General features: G+C 41.4%; 1 long non-coding RNA gene across 1 annotated transcript; it reads right to left on the minus strand.

Moving 5' to 3' along the window:
- Positions 1 to 3,680: 3,680 nt before the first annotated feature.
- Positions 3,681 to 9,731, minus strand: LOC116268947. Its single transcript, XR_004176236.1, has 3 exons — positions 9,692 to 9,731; positions 4,045 to 4,138; positions 3,681 to 3,726 (listed from the first exon to the last, which is right to left on the minus strand). It is a non-coding gene; the product is annotated as an uncharacterized LOC116268947 (long non-coding RNA).
- Between the last annotated feature and the right edge of the window lie 8,503 nt (positions 9,732 to 18,234).

The following is an 18,234-nucleotide window of genomic DNA, read 5'->3' on the forward strand; positions in this document are numbered from 1 at the left end:
TAGGCAAAGAATTCATGACTAAGACCCCCCCAAAGCAAATGCAACAACAACCGAAAAGTAAATAAATGGGACCTAATTAAACTAAAAAGCTCCTGCACAGCAAAAGAAATAATCAGCAGAGTAAACAGTAACCCCATAGAGTGGGAGAAAAAATTTGCAAACTATACATCTGACAAAAGACCAGTGTCCAGAACCTACAAGGAACTCAAACAAATTAGTAATTAAAAATAAATAATTCCTATCAAAAAGTTGGCAAAGTACACGAATGAAAGTGGCCAGAAGTGGGCAAAGAACATTTCCCAAAAGAAAATATACAAACAGCCAACAAACATGAAAACGTGTTCAACATCACTAGTTATCAGAGAAATGCAAATTAAAATCACAGTGAGATATCACTTTACTCCTGCAAGAATGGCCCCAAAGTCAAAAAATAATGGATGTTGGCATTGATGAGGTGAAAAGAAACACTTTTACACTGCTGGTGGGAACGTAAATTAGTGCAACTGCTATGGGAAATGGTTTGAAGATTCCTTAAAGAACAAAGAGTAGAACTACCATTTGATCCAGCAATGCTACTACTGGGTATCTTCCCAAAGGAAAATAAATCATTCTATGAAAAAGACACATACACATGCATGTTTGTAGCAGCATAATTCGCAATTGAAAAGACATGGAACTAACCTTGGTGCCCATCAACCAACAAGTGGATAAAGAAAATGTGGCATATATACATGATGGAATACTATTCAGGCATAAAAAGGAACAAAATAATGTATTTTGCAGCAACTTGGATGGAGCCAGAGGCCATTATCCTAAGTGAAGTAACTCAGGAATGGAAAATCAACTATTGTATGTTCTCACTTATAAGTGGGATGTAAGCTATGAGGATGCAAAGGCATAAGAATGACATGCTGGACTTCGGGGACTCAGGGGAGAAGATTGAGGGGGGATGAGAAGTAAAAGACTACATCTTGAGTACAGCGTACACTGTTCAGGTAATGGGTGCACTAAAATCTCAGAAATCAACTCTAGTCAACTTATCCCTGTAACCAAAATCCACCTGTACCCCCAAAACTATTAAAATAACAAACAAAAACTGATGAAAATTCTAAAGCTACAATTCCATAATTTAAAATCTTCTACCAGGGAACTCTAAGCCAAGAGAATACTTTCACAAACTGACTGTGACCTACTCTATATAGCATGGGAGGAGTTACCTTTTTTCCTCTAGAATGATAAAAGGATTGGATTTCTTGGGCAGTGTGGGTCCACGAAAACAACCATCAACTCAGGAATTAATATAAGTTTTAAAATTCTTCTTCTTCTTTGTCTTTAAAGTTATCCCATAGATATAACAAAAAGATCTGCTTCAAAAGCTTCAGAAACAGAAATGTTTTGACTACATGTTTGCTTTATATATTGCAGTTCCCCCTTTCCATTAGATGTGTATTTTAATAGTTACGTAATAAAGATGAGTAATCTTCTGGCATTTTCATGCTCAGGTTTCCATTCTGATTTTATGCATTTACCTTTTCTTTGTTACCTTAGAATCTTTCCTTATATCAAGTCCCTCAGGTTTTTATTCCAAGTTAGCTAGCCTTAGAGGGAGAGTTTTTACATTTATTCTGTCTCTACCTGACTAGAATTGTGGGCTTGGATTAAGACAAAAGAGAAAAAGAAAGAATTGGCAGGGACTTTTGTTTCAGGCCATGATGAGGTAACAGACTGGATTCGCATTTTCATCTTTATTCTTTATTTTTAAGAAAACAACTTTATTGAGGTTTTTTTTTTTTTTAACTGATCATGAAGTTTCTCCTTTTCAGATGTACAATTCAGTGATTTTTGCTAGCTTTTCCAAGCAGTATAACCATTACCCTGTCAGTTTTAGCATATTTTTATGCTCCCAGTAGGATCCCTTGTGCCCATTTCCTGTTAATCTCCGTTTCTATCCCACTGGGCGACACTACTGTATCTTCTGTCTCTATGCATTTGCCTATTTTGGACATTTTATTTAAATGGAATCATACACAATATGTGGCCTCTTGTTTCTGGTTTCTTTCATTGTAGCACATTGTTTTTGAGATTCATCTTGACATACCATGTGTCAGTAGTTTGCTCCTTTTTATTGTTGAAGAGTATTTCATTGTATAGATAGACCATGACACTGTTCACTTCTGCTCCTCTTTCATTGGCTAGAACACAAGTCACATGGCCAAACCCAACTGCAAGGGAAGCTGAGAAATGGAGTCTATGTGCCCACAAGAATGGGGCCGATTGTGATAAGTACAAATACCACGCATGTGGGTGTGTGTAGAAACTGCAGAGTCTGTGCTGGGCACAGTGGCTCATGCCTGTAATCTCAGCACTTTGGGAGGGCGATACAGGCAGATCACTTGAGGTCAGGAGTTTGAGACCAGCCTGACCAACATGGTGAAATCCTGTCTCTACTAAAAATTCAAAAAATTAGCCAGGCATGGTGACATTTACCTTTTCTTTGTTACCTTAGAAACACCTGTAGTCCCAGCTACTCAGGATACTGAGGCAGGAGAATCACTTGAATCCCAGAGGCAGAGGTTGCAGTGAGCTGAGACTGCACAACTACACTCCAGCCTGGACAACGGAGCAAGACTTTGTCTTGGAAAAAAAAAAAGAAAGAAAGAAAAGAGGCCAGGTGCAATGGCTTACACCTGTAATCCCAGCACTTTGGGAGGCCAAGGTGATTGATTCATGAGGTCAGGAGTTCAAGACTAGCCTGGCCAACATGGTGAAACCCCATCTCTACTAAAAATACAAAAAATTAACGAGGCGTAGTGGTGGGCACCTATAATCCTAGCTACTCAGGAGGCTGAGGCAGGAGAATTCTTGAACCCAGGAGGTGGAGGTTGCAGTGAGCTGAGATCGTGCAACTGCACTCCGGTCTGGGTAACAGAGTGAGACTCCGTCTCAAAACAAAAAAGAAAAGGAAAAAGAAACTGCAGAGTCTATGTTTGAGTTGCCTTGATGAGCAATGGAGCACACTCACATCTTAAATCAAAAACTGAACAAAATATATAGAAAGGAGGTATATTACTTTTCTATTGCAGCTGTAACAATTTACCACAAATTTAGTACCTTAAAACAACACAAATGTATTATATTACAGTTCTGAAGAGTCCAAAATGGATCTCACTGGGCTAAAATCAAGGTGCTAGCTGGGCTGCATTCCTCCTGGAAGACCTAGGGGAGTATTTGTTTCCTTATTTTTTCTAGCTTCTAGAGGCTGGGAAATTGGCTTATGTATTCACTGATTTATGGCTTTCATCCATCTTCAAAGCCAGCCACACATTATTCTGACCTCTGCTCCATCATCACATCTCCTTCTCTCACTCTAATTCCTCTTCTTCTCCTTTTCACCTATTAGGACCCCTTATCAATACATTAAGCCTACTTGAATAATCCAGGATAACCTCCCCATCTCAAGATCCTTAATTTAATTACACAGGCAAAGTCCCTTTTGCCACTTAATATATTCACAGGTTCTGGGAATTGGGACATAAACATTTTGTTGTTGGGGGGATGTCATTATTCTGTCTACCACATAAGGATTTCAGACATTGGACAACAGGCAGGATGATGGGGAACAAATGAAGAGGGGCTCATTTAGCTCAGTAGCTTCCATTACTGACAGAAGAGAGTTTCCAGGCCATACCACAGGAAGTGGGGACTCAGACAGATCTTGATGGTCTCCTTGAATAGAGGAAACAGAGTTGAGAATTCACACAGGGCAAGGTAGCTAGATTTCACTTGGCAGAGTACCGGTGAGGAGAGAGCTTCATGGAAAAGAGAGAACTAAATAGAGAAAGAGAGCTTCGGATATTTGCCAAGTTGTCCTTGAGTCTTTTTTTTTTTTTTTTTTGGTAGAGACGGAGTTCTCCCTATATTGCCCATGCTGGTCTCAGACTCCTGGTCTCAAGCAATCCTCCCACCTCGGTCTCCCAAAATGCAGAGATCACAAGCATGAGCCACTGCGCCCAGCCCTTCTTGAGTCTTTAACTGAGTACTCACCAAAGTGTATGTAGAAAGAAATCATTTAGGGCTGCTGAGAGAATCACCAGAGATGAGCAGGAAGAACAGTCCCTGGAGCTCACACAGGAGTCCACTGGCCAGAGTGAAAAAAAACTGGTAATACATGGGACATGAGATGGGATACACACAGGGTATTGCTTCAGTAATGAGGCAAAATTGCTCTAAACTAAAAGCTACTCTTGTCCCACGAACAAAGCTTGAGGGAAAGCCTTAGAAGGACAAACTATTTTCAAGTAACTTAACTGAACAATGCTCAAGAATATCAAAAGGAATATAAATTATGTAGCATCAAATGGCATAAAACTCCAATGTCAAGCATCCAGTGAAAAATTATTAGGGATACAAGGAAACAGAAAAATATGACTTATAACAAGGAGAAAAATTACTTGAAAGAAATAGACACTAGAATGGCATAGATTATCATCTGTTATTATCAATGTTTATATCATCAAATTAGTAGGCAGTATAAGTTATTATAACTATAACTATGTTATAAAATGTATGTGTTCAACAAGGCAGAGGAAAGCTTAAGCATGTTAAAGAAAAACAGAAGATATAAAGAAATTTAAATCAAACTTCTATAGATGAGAAATACAGGGTCTGAGATTTTTTTAAAGTACACTGGGTGGGATTAATAGCAGATTGGACAGTGGAAGAAAATATAATATGTAGCAACAGGAATTACCCAAAATGATACACAGAAAGAAAAAAAGTTGAACTGTGGGACAAATTCAAGTGGCCTAATGGGTGTATAACTGAAATCCCTGAAAAGGAGGGCTAGGATAACAAAAAAATTGATGAAGTAATGAATGAAAATGCTGAAAAGTATGAACCCACAGAACCAAGAAGCTCAATGAACCCTGCACATAAGAAACATGAAGAAAACTACACCAAGGCACATTATAATCAAATTGTGATAAAGAGAAAATCTTAAAGGCAGCTAGAAAAAAGCACATACTACATAGAGAAGAACAAAGATTTAAAAATCCAGCATATTTCTTGTTGAAAATAATGCAAACCAAAAGATGGTGGAACATTGTTGGCAAAACACTGAAAACAATCAAACTAACATTCAACACCCAGTGAAAATATCTTTTTAAAAAAGGCAAAATAAAGGCTTTGCTGGATATATAAAAAACTGCCCATTTTACTTTGCTCTCCATCGTTTTCGCCATGTAAGGATGCAGCATTCAAGACACTATTTTGGAAGCAGAGATCTGGGCTCTCATCGGACACCAAACCTGCCAGCTCCTTGATCTTGAACTTCTCAGCCTCCAGGACTGTGAGAATAAATTTCTATTATTTATAAATTAAATACACACACACACACACACACACACACACGTATATATATGAAGAGAGAATTTATGCCAGAATTGCACTACAATGCTAAAAGGGCTGGGTGCTGTGGCTCACACTTGTAATCCCACACTTTGGGAGGCCGAGGTGGGTGGATCACTTGAGGCCAGGTGTTCAAGACCAGTTTGGCCAACATGGTGAAACCCCATCTCTACTAAAAATACAAAAAATTAGCTGGGTGTGTTGGCAGGCACCTGTAATTCCAGCTACTCAGGAGGCTTAAGCACAAGAATCACTTGAACCCGGGACACAGAGGCCACAGTGAGCCAAGATTGTGCCACTCCACTCCAGCCTGGGTGACAGAGTGAGACTCCATCTTAAAAACGTGAAAGACAGAGAGAAAGAGAGAGAGAGAGAGAGAGAGAGAGAGAGAGAGAAATAAAGAAAGACCAAAAGAAATCTGCCAAGCAGAAGGAAAGTGATACTAGATGAAGGAAGAAAGAAGAAAGAAAGAGAGAGAGAGAGAGAGAAGGAAGGAAAGAAGGAAGGGAGGAAAATGAAGGAAGGAAAGAAGAAAAAGAAAGAAAGAAAGAGAAAAGAAGGAGGAAATGAAAAAAGAAAGAAAAAGAAAGAAAGATGAAAGGAAGGAAGGAAGAAAGAAGAAAGAAGAAAGGAAAGAAAGAGAAAGAAAGAAGGAAAGAAAGAAAGAAAGGAAAGGAAAAGGAAAAGGAAAAGGAAAAGGAAAGAAAGAGAGAGAAAGAAACCTGCCAAGCAGAAGGTAAGTGATACCAGATGAAAACCTGGTGCTACACAAAGGAATGAAGACAGAATGGAAGTGGTAAAAATGTGGGCAAAGATAAAATACTCTTCCTGCTAATTTAAAAAATTTCTTTACAAGATAATTGAAGCCATGTGTGGTGACATGTTCTAGTAGTACCAGCTACTCCAGAGGCTGAGGCAGGAGGATCATTTGAGCTCAGGCATTCAAGACCAGCCTGAGCACCAAAGCAAGACCTTTATCTCTTAAGAAAAAAAATTGGCCAGCCAGTCACAAAAGACCACATATGATAAGGATTCATTTACCTTAAATGGCCAGAATAGGCAAATCTATAGACACAGATTAGTGATTGCCTAGGGCTCGGCAGATTGGGGGAAAATGGAGAGTGACTACTAATGGGTAAGGGGTTTCTTTTTGGGATGATGAAATGCTCTAAAATGATGGTTGCACAAGTCTGTGAATACACTAAAAATTGTTGAATTGTGCACTTTAGATGAGTGAAATGTATAACTTGTTAATTCTCTCTCTCTTTTTTTTTTTTTTTGAGATAAAGTCTCACCTTATCACTCAGGCTGGAGTGCAGTGGTGTGATAATGGCTCAGTAAAGCCTTGCAGCCTCAACTTCCTGGGCTCAGGTGATTCTCGCACCTCAGTCTCCTAAGTAGCTGGGACTACAGGCATGCATCACCATGCCTAGCTAATTTTTTATATTTTCTGTAGAGACGGGGTTTCACCATGTTGCCCAGGCTGATCTTGATCTCTTGAGCTCAAGCAATCCACCCACCTTGGGCTCCCAAAGTGCTGGGACTACAGGCATGCGCCACCATGCCTGGTATTGTTAATTATATCTCAATAAAATTCTTTTAAAAAAGATAGCTAGGTATTTAAGGCAAGATTAATAACAATGAGCTGGTCACGGTGACTCACCCTTATAATCCCAGCATTTTGGGAGGCTAAGGTGGGAAGATCACTAGAGCTCAGGAGTCTATGACTAGCCTAGGCACCATAACAAGACCCCATCTTTACAAAATAATTTAAAAATTTGCTGAGCGTGGTGGTAAGTGCCTGTGGTCCCAGCTACCTGGGAGGCTGATGTGGGAGGATTGCTCGAGCCCCTCAGGAGGTTGAGGCTACAAGTGAGCTGTGATTGCACCACTGCACTCCAACCTGGCAACAGAGAGAGACCCCATATCAAAAAAAATTAGTAACAATGCATTGTAATGCTTATAACATGTGAAGGAGTAAAATGCATGAAAATAGCACAAAGCCAGGGGAGGGAAAATAGATGTATATTGTTGTAAGGTTATTATACCATACATGAAGTACCGTAATTCTTGAAGGCAGATTATAATAAATTAAAGATTTATACTATACATCAAGGAAATGCAAGTTAAAACGACAATGAGATACTACTTCACACCCACTAGGATGGCTATAATCAAAAAGAAAATTAAGAACAAGTATTAGTGAAGATATGGAGAAATGAGAATCCTAATGCACTGTCGTGGGAATGTAAAATGATGCAGCTGCTTTGACAAACAGTCTGGAAGTTCCTAAAATGGTTAATACAGACTTACCATGTGATGCAGTAATTCCATGTCCAGGTGTGTACAGAGAAATACAAACATATGTCTACACAGAAACATGTATCTAATACTGATAGCATCATTATTGATAATGGCCCAAAAGTGAAAATCCAACTATCCATCAACTGATGATAATGAATAGACAAATAAAATGTGTTATATCCATATAATGGAATATTATCTGTGAATAAAAAGGAATAAAGTACTGATATATTTTACAACATGGTTGAACCTTGAAAACATCATACTAATTGAAAAAAAAAAAGTCACAAATGACCACATATTGCATGATTTCATTTATACAAAATATCCAGAATAAGCAAATCTAATGGTTGCCTATGGCTGAGGAGAATGGAGAAATGGAGGGGAAGGTTGCTTAGGTGTAGGGGATCTCTTTTTGGGAAAAATGAGAATGTTCTAAAATTGATCATGGTGATAGTTGCCAAATTCTGTCATACTAAAGCCATTAAATTATATATTTTAAGTGAATGAAGTGCATGGTATGTGAATTATATCTCAAAAAGAGCTGTTTTACCAGACGGGCAATATAGTGATGATAACAGTGGCAGCCTATCTGGAGCAGCTGCTCCCATCACGCCAGCTGCAGCAGGGAGGCACAGCTGGGCTGCACCTTCCATGGAGCCGGCAGGAGCCAGGAACAGGTGGGAGCCCCTCCCCTTCCGAGTTGGTGGGGCAGGAGCTCCCCAGGTACCGCTGCAGCTGCCCAAGTCATGGCTCTGGACTCAGGCATCCTTACACTCTTGGGGCCTGGGAAGGCCCCCCACTGCCCTTGCAGACTCAGAAATGCCTGCTCCTGCTGTCTGGCTTCTCCCTGCTATTGGTGCTCACTCTGATCTTGCTGCAAAGTCAGGGCTGAGCCCAGGTGCTGTCACAGTGTGGCCAGATGTGCACACACTCAGAGCAGTGCTGACACACCTGCTCCCCGCTACCCACTCCAGGGCATCCTCTCTGCTGAGAGCAGCAGAGTCGGGACAACTAGCTGTAGAGAGGAGCTACCCACTCCATGGCCTCCTCTCCCCTGAAAGCTAGAGATACATCGGGACAACCAGCTGCAGAAATAGAAACCAGCTGCAGAGAGGAACAACGCACTCCAGGGCCTCCTCTCTGCTGAAAGCAGCAGCGATGACAAGACAACCTACCTGCAGAGAGGAGCCTCCCAATCCAGGGCCTCCTCTCTGCTAGGAGTGAAACACTTATTGGGATACCCTAGCTGTGTAAAGGAGCTACCTACTGTGGGTCTCTTCTGAGCTGTTCTATCCCTCAATAAAAATCCTTCTCATCTTGCTCACCCTCCACTTGTCTGCATACTTCATTCTTCCTGGTAGCAGGACAGGAACTCAGGACCTGTCAAATGGTGGGGCTAAAAGAGCTGTAGCACAAACGGCTGAAACATGCCCCTTGTTTGCCACATTGCGGGTGAAGAGAAAGAGAGAAGAGCTATGGCCCTTTGGGAAGCCCAGACCTGAGAACTCCCTGAGCCAGAGTTGTGACTCCCTCTTTGGGGTCCTGCAGTTCCTAGAGTCTGTAAGCTTCTGGGTGCCACCGTGTTTTCCAGTGGCAGCCTTGGAAGCTGCTTGTGGTGTGCCTGGTCCAGCCACAGCCTTGCAGAGAACTGGCACCCATGCCAGTACTTGGAGCTTCCTGCCCCACTGCAGCAGCTGGCGTGCCTGACTGTGCACAGTGGCTAGACCCCATGCTTGCTCACTCACACATCTCTCACCACTCCATGCCTGGCTCGCCCTAGGCAGCCATAGGATCCAGGCCAGTAGCATGAGCTGAGAGGAGCCTGCCAGGCCAAGTGGGTGGAATGAGCTCAGCAGCCCCAAGCAAAACTTAGCCACAGAGGTTTCCAGCCAGAAAAGCAACACCCCAAAAATCCTGCAACAGTGAGACCTCATCTCTGCAAAAAATTTAAAAATTAGTCAAGTGTGGTGGTACGTACCTGTAGTCTTAGCTATTTGAGAGGCTGAGGTGGGAGGATCACTTGAGCCTGGGAAATGAAGGTTGCATAAGCCGAGATCGCACCACTGCACTGCAGCCTGGGTAACAGAGCAGTACCCTGTCTCAAAAAGGAAAACAGTCATTTTAAAAATAAAGTTTAAAAAATGTATATTAGAAACCCTAAAGTAACCATTAAAATACAAAACAAAGAATTGTAGCTAATAGGCCAACTGGAGATAAATGGAAAAATAAAAAATACTGAATCCAAGAGAAGTTAACAAGAAAAAGAGGGAACAGAAAACAAATAGGACAAATAGAAAACAAAAAGTAAGATGGTAGACTTAAACCCTACCATATCCTTAATTATGTTAAGTGTAAATATCTTAAACACCCCAATTTAAAGGCAGAGATTGTCAAGTTGGGTAAAAAAGCAAGACCCAACTATATGCTGCATATAAGAAACCCATTTGAAAAACAAAGTAACAAATAACCTAAAAATTAAAAGATGCCAAAAAAAAAATCCCATGCTAACACTAGTCAAAAGAATACTAGGATGACAATATTAATTTCAGACAAAGTAGATTTCTGAGCAAAGAATATTGCCAGTGTTAAAAAGAATCATTCTAAATCCAGGTACAGTGACGTGTGCCTGTAATCCTAGCTACTCCAGATGCTGAAGCAAGAGGACCACTTGAGCCCAGGAGTTTGAGACCAGCCTGGGCAACATAGTGAAAAAAAAAGTCAAAAAATTAGCTTGGTGTGGTGGCGAGTGCCTGTAGTCCCAGCTACTCGGGAGGCTAAGGTGGAAGATCACTTGAGCCCGGGAAAAGTTGAGGCTACCTTGAGCCATGATTATGCCACTACACTTTAGCCTGGGTGACAGAGTGAGACCCCCATCTCAAAAATAAAAAATAAAAAATGAAAGAATAAGAAAATGAGATAAAACAAAGGAGTCCATTGGTCAAGAGAACTTAGCAATTCTAAATGTTTATGCACCTGATAATTAAGCTTCACATACACAAAATAAAACTGATGGAACTGCAAGGAAAAATACATAAGTTCACAATTATAGTAAGATACTTCAACAACTTTCTGATTAGAATTTAATAGAAGAGATAAACAGAAAAACTGTAAAGATATTGAAGACTCAAACACCATAAACCAACTTGACCTAATTGAAATTTATCAAATGCTTCACCCAACAGCAACAAAATACATGTTCTTTTCTAATATCCACAAAACATTTACCAAGATAAGTCATATTCTGATCAAAAGCCAAGTCTCAGTAAGTTGAACAGAATTCAGATGTACAAAATATGACCACAAGAAAATTAAATGGAACTCAACAACAGAAAGATATCTGAAAAATCCCCAAATAGGTAGATATTAAATATAAATAACACACTTCTAAATAACTCAAGTATCAAAGAGGCAAGCAAAAGAATGTTGAAATTATTTGAATTGAGTAAGAAGAAAAATTTGTGAGATGATGCTAAAGTAGTGCTTAGGAGGAAATACATAGCATTAAGTGCATATATTTTTTAAAAATTGTTTCAAATTAGTGACCTTAGGAAACTAAAAAGAAGAACAATTCAAATCCAAAGAAGCCAAAGAAAGTAATAAATATGAGAGCAGAAATCAATGAAATGGAAAACAAATAACCAAAAAGAATAGAGAAAAATCAATAAAGCCAAAAACATATTGAGAAAATCAATAAAATTGATAAATCTGTAGCCTGACTGATAGGAGACAAAAGAAGATACACATCACTAATATTGAGAAGGAAAGAGGGCCATAACTACAGGTTCTATAAACATTAAGAGGATAATAAGGGACTATTATAAACTTTTTACTAATATATTCAACAACTTAAATGAAATAGACAAGCTACCAAAGCTTACTCAAGAAGAAATAGATAATATGCAAAGTTTTATTTTTATTAAAGAAATCAAATTTTTAATTAAAAATTTTCCCATTAAGAAAACTCTAGGCCCACATGGCTTCACTGTTCAAGTCTACCAAAATGTAAAAGCAAAATAGTAACAATTCTACAAAAAGTCTTTCAGAAAATTGAAGAAGAAGAAACTTCCCCTAATTCATTATATGAGAGTAGCATTAACCTGGTACCAAAACCAAACAAAAACACAGAAGATAATGAAACTGTATGCCAGTGTTCTTCATGAACATTGAAATAAAACTTCTCAACAAAATGTTAACAAAGTAAATCCAGTAATGAATACAATAGTTAATACATTCTGACTAAACTAGTTTATCCCACAAATGCAAGAGTGGTGAAAAAAATTTGAAAATTAACCAATGTAATTTCATCTACACACACACACACACACACACAAATTCTTCTCAATAAATGAAAGAAAAACATTTGACAAAGTCTTACATTCATTCCTAATAAAAACTTTCATCAGTGTAGGAATAGAAGGGAATTTCTTTTACCTAACAAAGTTCATATGTAAAAAATTTACATCTACCCTCGTGGTTTATCATCAACAACTGAATGCTTTCTGTCTAAGATTCCAAAGAAAGAAAGAAATGTCCATACTCACCTCTTTTTTTTTTTTTTTTTTTTTTTTGAGACGGAGTCTCGCGCTGTGTCACCCAGGCTGGAGTGCAGTGGCGCGATCTCGGCTCACTGCAAGCTCCGCCTCCCAGGTTCACGCCATTCTCCTGCCTCAGCCTCCGAGTAGCTGGGACTACAGGCGCCCGCCACCACGCCTGGCTAGTTTTTTGTATTTTTAGTAGAGACGGGGTTTCACCGTGTTAGCCAGGATGGTCTCGATCTCCTGACCTCGTGATCCACCCGCCTCGGCCTCCCAAAGTGCTGGGATTACAGGCTTGAGCCACCGCGCCCGGCCCATACTCACCTCTTTTTTGTTGTTGTTGTTATTGTTGACAGGTTCTCGCTTTGTCACCCATACTGGAGTGCAGTGGCACTATTATGGCTCACTGCATCCTTGACCTCCTGGGCTCAATTAATTCTCCCACCTCATCCTCCCAAGTAGCTGGGAATACAGCTGTGCACCACCAGGCCTGGCTAACTTTTTTATTTTTTTGTATTTTTGGTAGAGACAGGGTTTCATCATGTTGCCTAGGCTTGTCTCAAACTCCTGGGCTCAAGTAATCCTCTTGCCTTGGTCTCCCAGAATGTTGGGATTTATAGGCATGAGCCACTGGATGGGCCTCCATGCTCACCTCTTCTATTCAACATTGTATTAAGAAAATAAAAAGAAATAACAGTATATAGATTATAGAAGAAGAAGAAAAATTTTATTTGGAATGACAAAATCATCTAGGTAGAAAATCTTAAGGAACCCCTCAAGAAAGATAATATAACTATATAACTAAGAAGTGAATCATCATTGAATGATATATAATGTACAAAATATATAAAAATATTAACCACAGTCAGGTATTAAAATTCTAAAATCTATACCATTTATATAACATTGAAAAAAAATTTTTTTGAGACAGTGTCTTGCTCTGTCACCCAGGCTAGAGTGCATTGGTATGATCTTGGCTCTGCCAACTTTACCTCCTGGGTTCAAGTGATTTTCATGCCTCAGCCTCCCGAGTAGCTGGGCCTATAGGCATGCGCCACCACACCTGGCTAATTTTTATATTTTTAGTAAAGACAGGGTTTCACCATGTTGGCCAGGCTGGTCCGTAACTCATGGCCTCAAGTGATCCACCCACCTTGGCCTCCCTAATTGCTGGGATTACAGTCATGAGCCACTGCACCCAGCCTAGAAAATTTAAAATATTTAGGAATAAATTTAATGAAACATGTTGAAAACCTGCACACTGAAAATGACAAAACATTGCTGAGAGAAGCTAGGGATGACCCAAGTAAATATAGCAGACAGATATAGCAGGTTCGTGAATCAGAAGACTCAGTATTGGTCAGATGTTAGTTCTCCCCCTGGAGATTCAATGCAATCCCAATAAAAGGCCAGCACAAATTTTTAATAGAAATTGACAAGCTGATTCTACAATGCGTTTGAAAATGAAAAGAATCTAAAACAGCCAAAACAACTTTAAAAAAGAATAAAGCTATTTATTTACACTATTTGATTTCAAGACCTATAAAGCTACAGTAATCAAGATGGTATGGTATTGGTGTAAAGACAGACAATAGAACAGAGTAGATAGTCTGGAATTAAAGGTAAGGCTACAGTAATCAATGTGATATGGTAGTGTAAAGACAGGCCATAGAACAGAATAGAGAGTTTGGAATTAGAAATATAATTCATTTTTCACAAAGGATCAATGCAATTCAATAGTGAAAGGATAATTTTTAAACAAATGACACTGAAGCAATTGAATTGCTGTATGTGACAACATGAATCTCACACTATACACAGATTATGTACACTTACCTCATACTATATGCATACTGTCTACAAAAATTAACTCAAAATGGCTCAAAGACTTAATTGTGAGGGTTACTACTGTAAAATTTCTAGAAGAATCAAGGAGAAAATATTCATGACCTTGGATTTGGCAAAGATTTCTTAAACAGGATTCAAAAAGCGTAAAAGAAAAAGAGCCACTGTATTATTTATCTACTGTGGGACAACAAATTACCTTTAATTCTAGTGACTTAAAATAGTACTTATTATTACCTTTGTGAGTCATGAATCCCAGCATGACTTAGAGCTGAGACCTCTGCTTCAAGGGTCTCTCACAAGGCTACAGTCAGCTTTCAACTGGGGCTGTGCTCTGATTTGAAGTCTCAGCTAGTTAAGGATCCACTTTTGAATATTGTAGTCAAGATTTAGTTCTCAAGGATTGTTGAGAGGCCCTTACTTCTTTGCTAGCTATTGGCCAGAGGCAACTCTGCTTTGCCCTGTGGGCTTCTCAATAGGGCAGCTCACGAAAAAGCCTCTTGCTTCATCAAAGGAAGGATGAAAGAAGAGTCAGGGAGAGGGTACAAGCAAGAAGCAAGTCACAGTCTTTTCTAGTGTAATCCTGAGGTGATATTCTATCACCTTTGCCACAAGTTATTCATTAGAAATAAAACACTATGTCTAACTCACATTCAAGGGGAGAGGATTACACAAGGTCACAAATGCCAGAAGGTAGGGATTGTTGAAAACAGTTTCGGAAACTTCCGAAAAATTTACAAAATTTAAATCTTTTGCTCTTCTGAAGACATTGTCATGGACTGGGAAAAAACATTCACAAAACTTTATCCAATAAAAGAACTGGTATCTAAAATATATAAAGAATTCACACAGTTCAATAATAAAAAGACAAATAATCCCATTTTCAAAATGCCAAAAAGCTGGGCACAGTGTAGCCCATTCCTATTGTACAAGCTACTTGGGAGGCTGAGGCAGTATGATTGTTTGCACCCAGGAGTTTGAGGCTGTAGTGCACCATGACCACACCTGTGAATAGCCACTGCACCTCAGCCTGGGCAAGAAACTGAAACCCCATCTCAAAATAAAAAATTGGGCAAAATATTTAAACAGATACTTCATGAAAAATATATGTGGATGGCAAATAAGTACATGACAAGATGCTCAACATCATTATTTGTTATGAAAATGCAAATTAAAACACAATGAGATACCATCATATATCCACTAGAATGTTAAAAAGACTAGCAATACTAGTCTTTGGTGAACATGTGAAGCAACCAGGACTCTCATACTCTGCTAGTGGTACTTTAAATCGATGTAATCTCTTTAGGAAACAGTTTGCAAGTTTCCTAAAAAGTTAAACATGAACCTATTATCATGAGATCTTTGGGGTGTTGCTTCACCTGCTGGAAACCTGCCAGTGGCACCTTTACCCAAGTTTTCCTCAGGTCTGCTGGGCTTGTTTTGCCCACTTGGCCTGTCAGGCTGCACTTGGCTTGCACTATTGGTCTGGATCCCACACCTACCAAAGGTGAGCCAGGGGCAGAGTGGTGAGGAATGTGTGAGCGAGCACGGGGTCTGGCCACTGCACACAGCCAGGCATGCTGGCTGCAGTGGGGCAGGCAGCTCCAGGTGCTGACACAGGTGCTGGTCCCCTGTGAGGCTGTAACTAGACCAGGCATACTGCAAGCAGCTTCCTCTAGGGGCACTGGGGAACACAGTGGCACCTGGAAACTAGGAGACACTAGGAACCACAGAGCCCCAAAGAAGGTGTCACAGCCCTGAATTGGGGAGCTCCAAGGTCTGGGTTCCCCAAAGGGTTGCAGCTCTCCTTTCTTCTCTCCTTCTCATCACCTGCAACGTGGTGAGCAGGGGGGCATGTTTAAGCCCTGTTAGTGTTACAGCTCTTTCAGTCTTACCATATGGGGGTCCCAAGATCCTGTCCCACATCCAGGAAGAATGAGGTATGTGGACAACTGGAGGGTGAACAAGGTGAAGAGGTGCTTTATTGAGTGACAGTATGGCTCTCGGGAGACCCAAAGTGGGTAGCTCCTTTCTGCAAGCAGGTCACCCTGACATCTCTGCAGCCCTCATCGGAAAAGAGACCTGGAGTGGGTAGCTCCTATCTGCAGGCAGGTCATCCCATCATCTCAGCAGAGAGGAGACCAGAGTGGGTAACTCCTATCCACAGGCAGGTTATCTCAACATCTGTGTAGCCCTCAGCAGAGAGGAGACCCAGAGTGGATAGCTCCTATCCACAGGCAGGTCACCCTGATGTCTCTGAAGCCCTCAGCAGAGAGGAGATCTGGCGTGGGTGGCTCCTATATGCAGGCAGGTTGTCCCGTTGTCTGTGTAGCCCTCAGTGTGGATTCTATCCAGAGGCAGGATAGCTCCTGTCCACAGGCAGGTCATCCCAATGTCTCTGCAGCCCTCAGTGGAGAGAAGCCCTGGAGTGGGTAGCTTCTATCCACAGGCAGCTTGTCCAGATGTCCCTACAGCTCTCAGTGGAGATGACACCTGGGGTGCGTAGCTCCAATCCACAGGCAGGTCATCCTGACAAGTCTGCAGACCTCAGTGGAGACTAGAGCTGGAGTGTGTAGCTCCTATCTGCAGACAGGTCATCTGCCCGAGTCTGGCTGAGTCTGGGGATTTTTATGGGCTTCAGAATGGAGGAAATACATGCTGACTGGTCCACGGGCGGCCATGGGAGAACCTGGAAAAAGCACCATAAGTTCTCACTTCAGTCTGCAGAACTGGCAGCCCGGGCCACAGCCTTCAGGCCATCCCTAGCTTGAAGGTAGGGCTTCACCAGGAGCCGCCTCTTTCTTCCCAGGAGCCTGGCTGCCTCCTGCTGCCATCAACTTGCTGTCCATGGTGCTCACCAGCACCCAGGCTGTTCATGCTGAGGGGCACCTGCAAGCTCACACTGAGCTGCCCTCTGTCCCCTCTCAGACTCCCTCCCGTGTTCCTTAGTACCCAAAGTCCAGAGGGGACTGAGGTGGCAAGGGCTGGTGGGCCAGTTCTGCCCCAAGCGTACACACTTGGCCAGGTCATCACGGTGCCCAGGCTGGGTTTCAACTCTGCTCCAAAATCAGACCAGGCACCTAGAGTAGGGAGAGGAGCAGGGACTTCCAAGCCTGTGGGGGTAGGGGGCCTTCTTGGCCCCCAGAGCTCTGGAATGCCCGGGTTCACAACCCCGGCTGGGTGGCTGCAGCTGCACCTGGAGGGCAGGGCTCCTACCCATTCAGCTCCAAAAGGCGCAGGGCTTCCACCTGTTCCTGGCTCCCTCTGGCTCTGTGGAGCACACAGCCCCAGCGGTGCCTCCCCACTGCAGCCAGTGTCATGGCTGAGGCCACTCCAGACAGGCTGCAGCTGCCATCACTATTATACAACTCAGTCATTACATTCTATTATATTATTCTATTGCTGCTATAAAAAATTACCACTAACTCAGTGGTTTAAAACAACACAAGTTTATTGTCTTACAGCTCTGGAGGTGAGAAGTGTAAAATCAATCTCATTGGGCTACAGTCAAGAGTTGGAAAGGCTGGTTCATTCTGGAGGCTCCAGGGGAGATTCCGTTTCCTTGCCTTCTAGCTTCTAGAGACTGGCTGAATTTCTTTGACTCCTGCTCCCATCCTCCATCTTTAAAGCCAGCAACGTAGCATCTTCAATCCCTCTCTCAGCTCCATTGTCATTTCACTTTCTGTCTGACTCTGACTCTGTTGCCTCCTTCTTACAAGGGCCCTTGTGATGACATTGGGCCCCCTTGGTAATCATTTCCCACCTCAAGATCCTTCACTTAATCACATCTGCCAAGTACCTTTTGTCATATAAGGTAAATAGCAAAAGGGAATTAGGACATGGATGTCTTTGGCAGATCATTATCCAGTCTGGCAAAAACTTCTAGGTATTCATTCCAAAAATAAAGGAAAGTGTGTGTTCATACAAAATCTTTTTTTTTTTTTTTTCCCCCTTGAGACAGGGTCTCACTCTGTTGCCCAGGCTGGAATGCAGTGGTGTGATTATGGCTCACTGCAGCCTCGACCTCCTGAGCTCAAGTAATCTTCCCACCTGAATCTCTTGGGTAGCTGGGACCACAGGCATGCACTACCATGCCTGGCTAATTTTTTTTTTTTTTTTGTAAACATGAAAATTTGCC

This window comes from Papio anubis, chromosome 1, assembly GCF_008728515.1.
Source record: "Papio anubis isolate 15944 chromosome 1, Panubis1.0, whole genome shotgun sequence".
Classification (NCBI taxonomy): domain Eukaryota; kingdom Metazoa; phylum Chordata; class Mammalia; order Primates; family Cercopithecidae; genus Papio; species Papio anubis.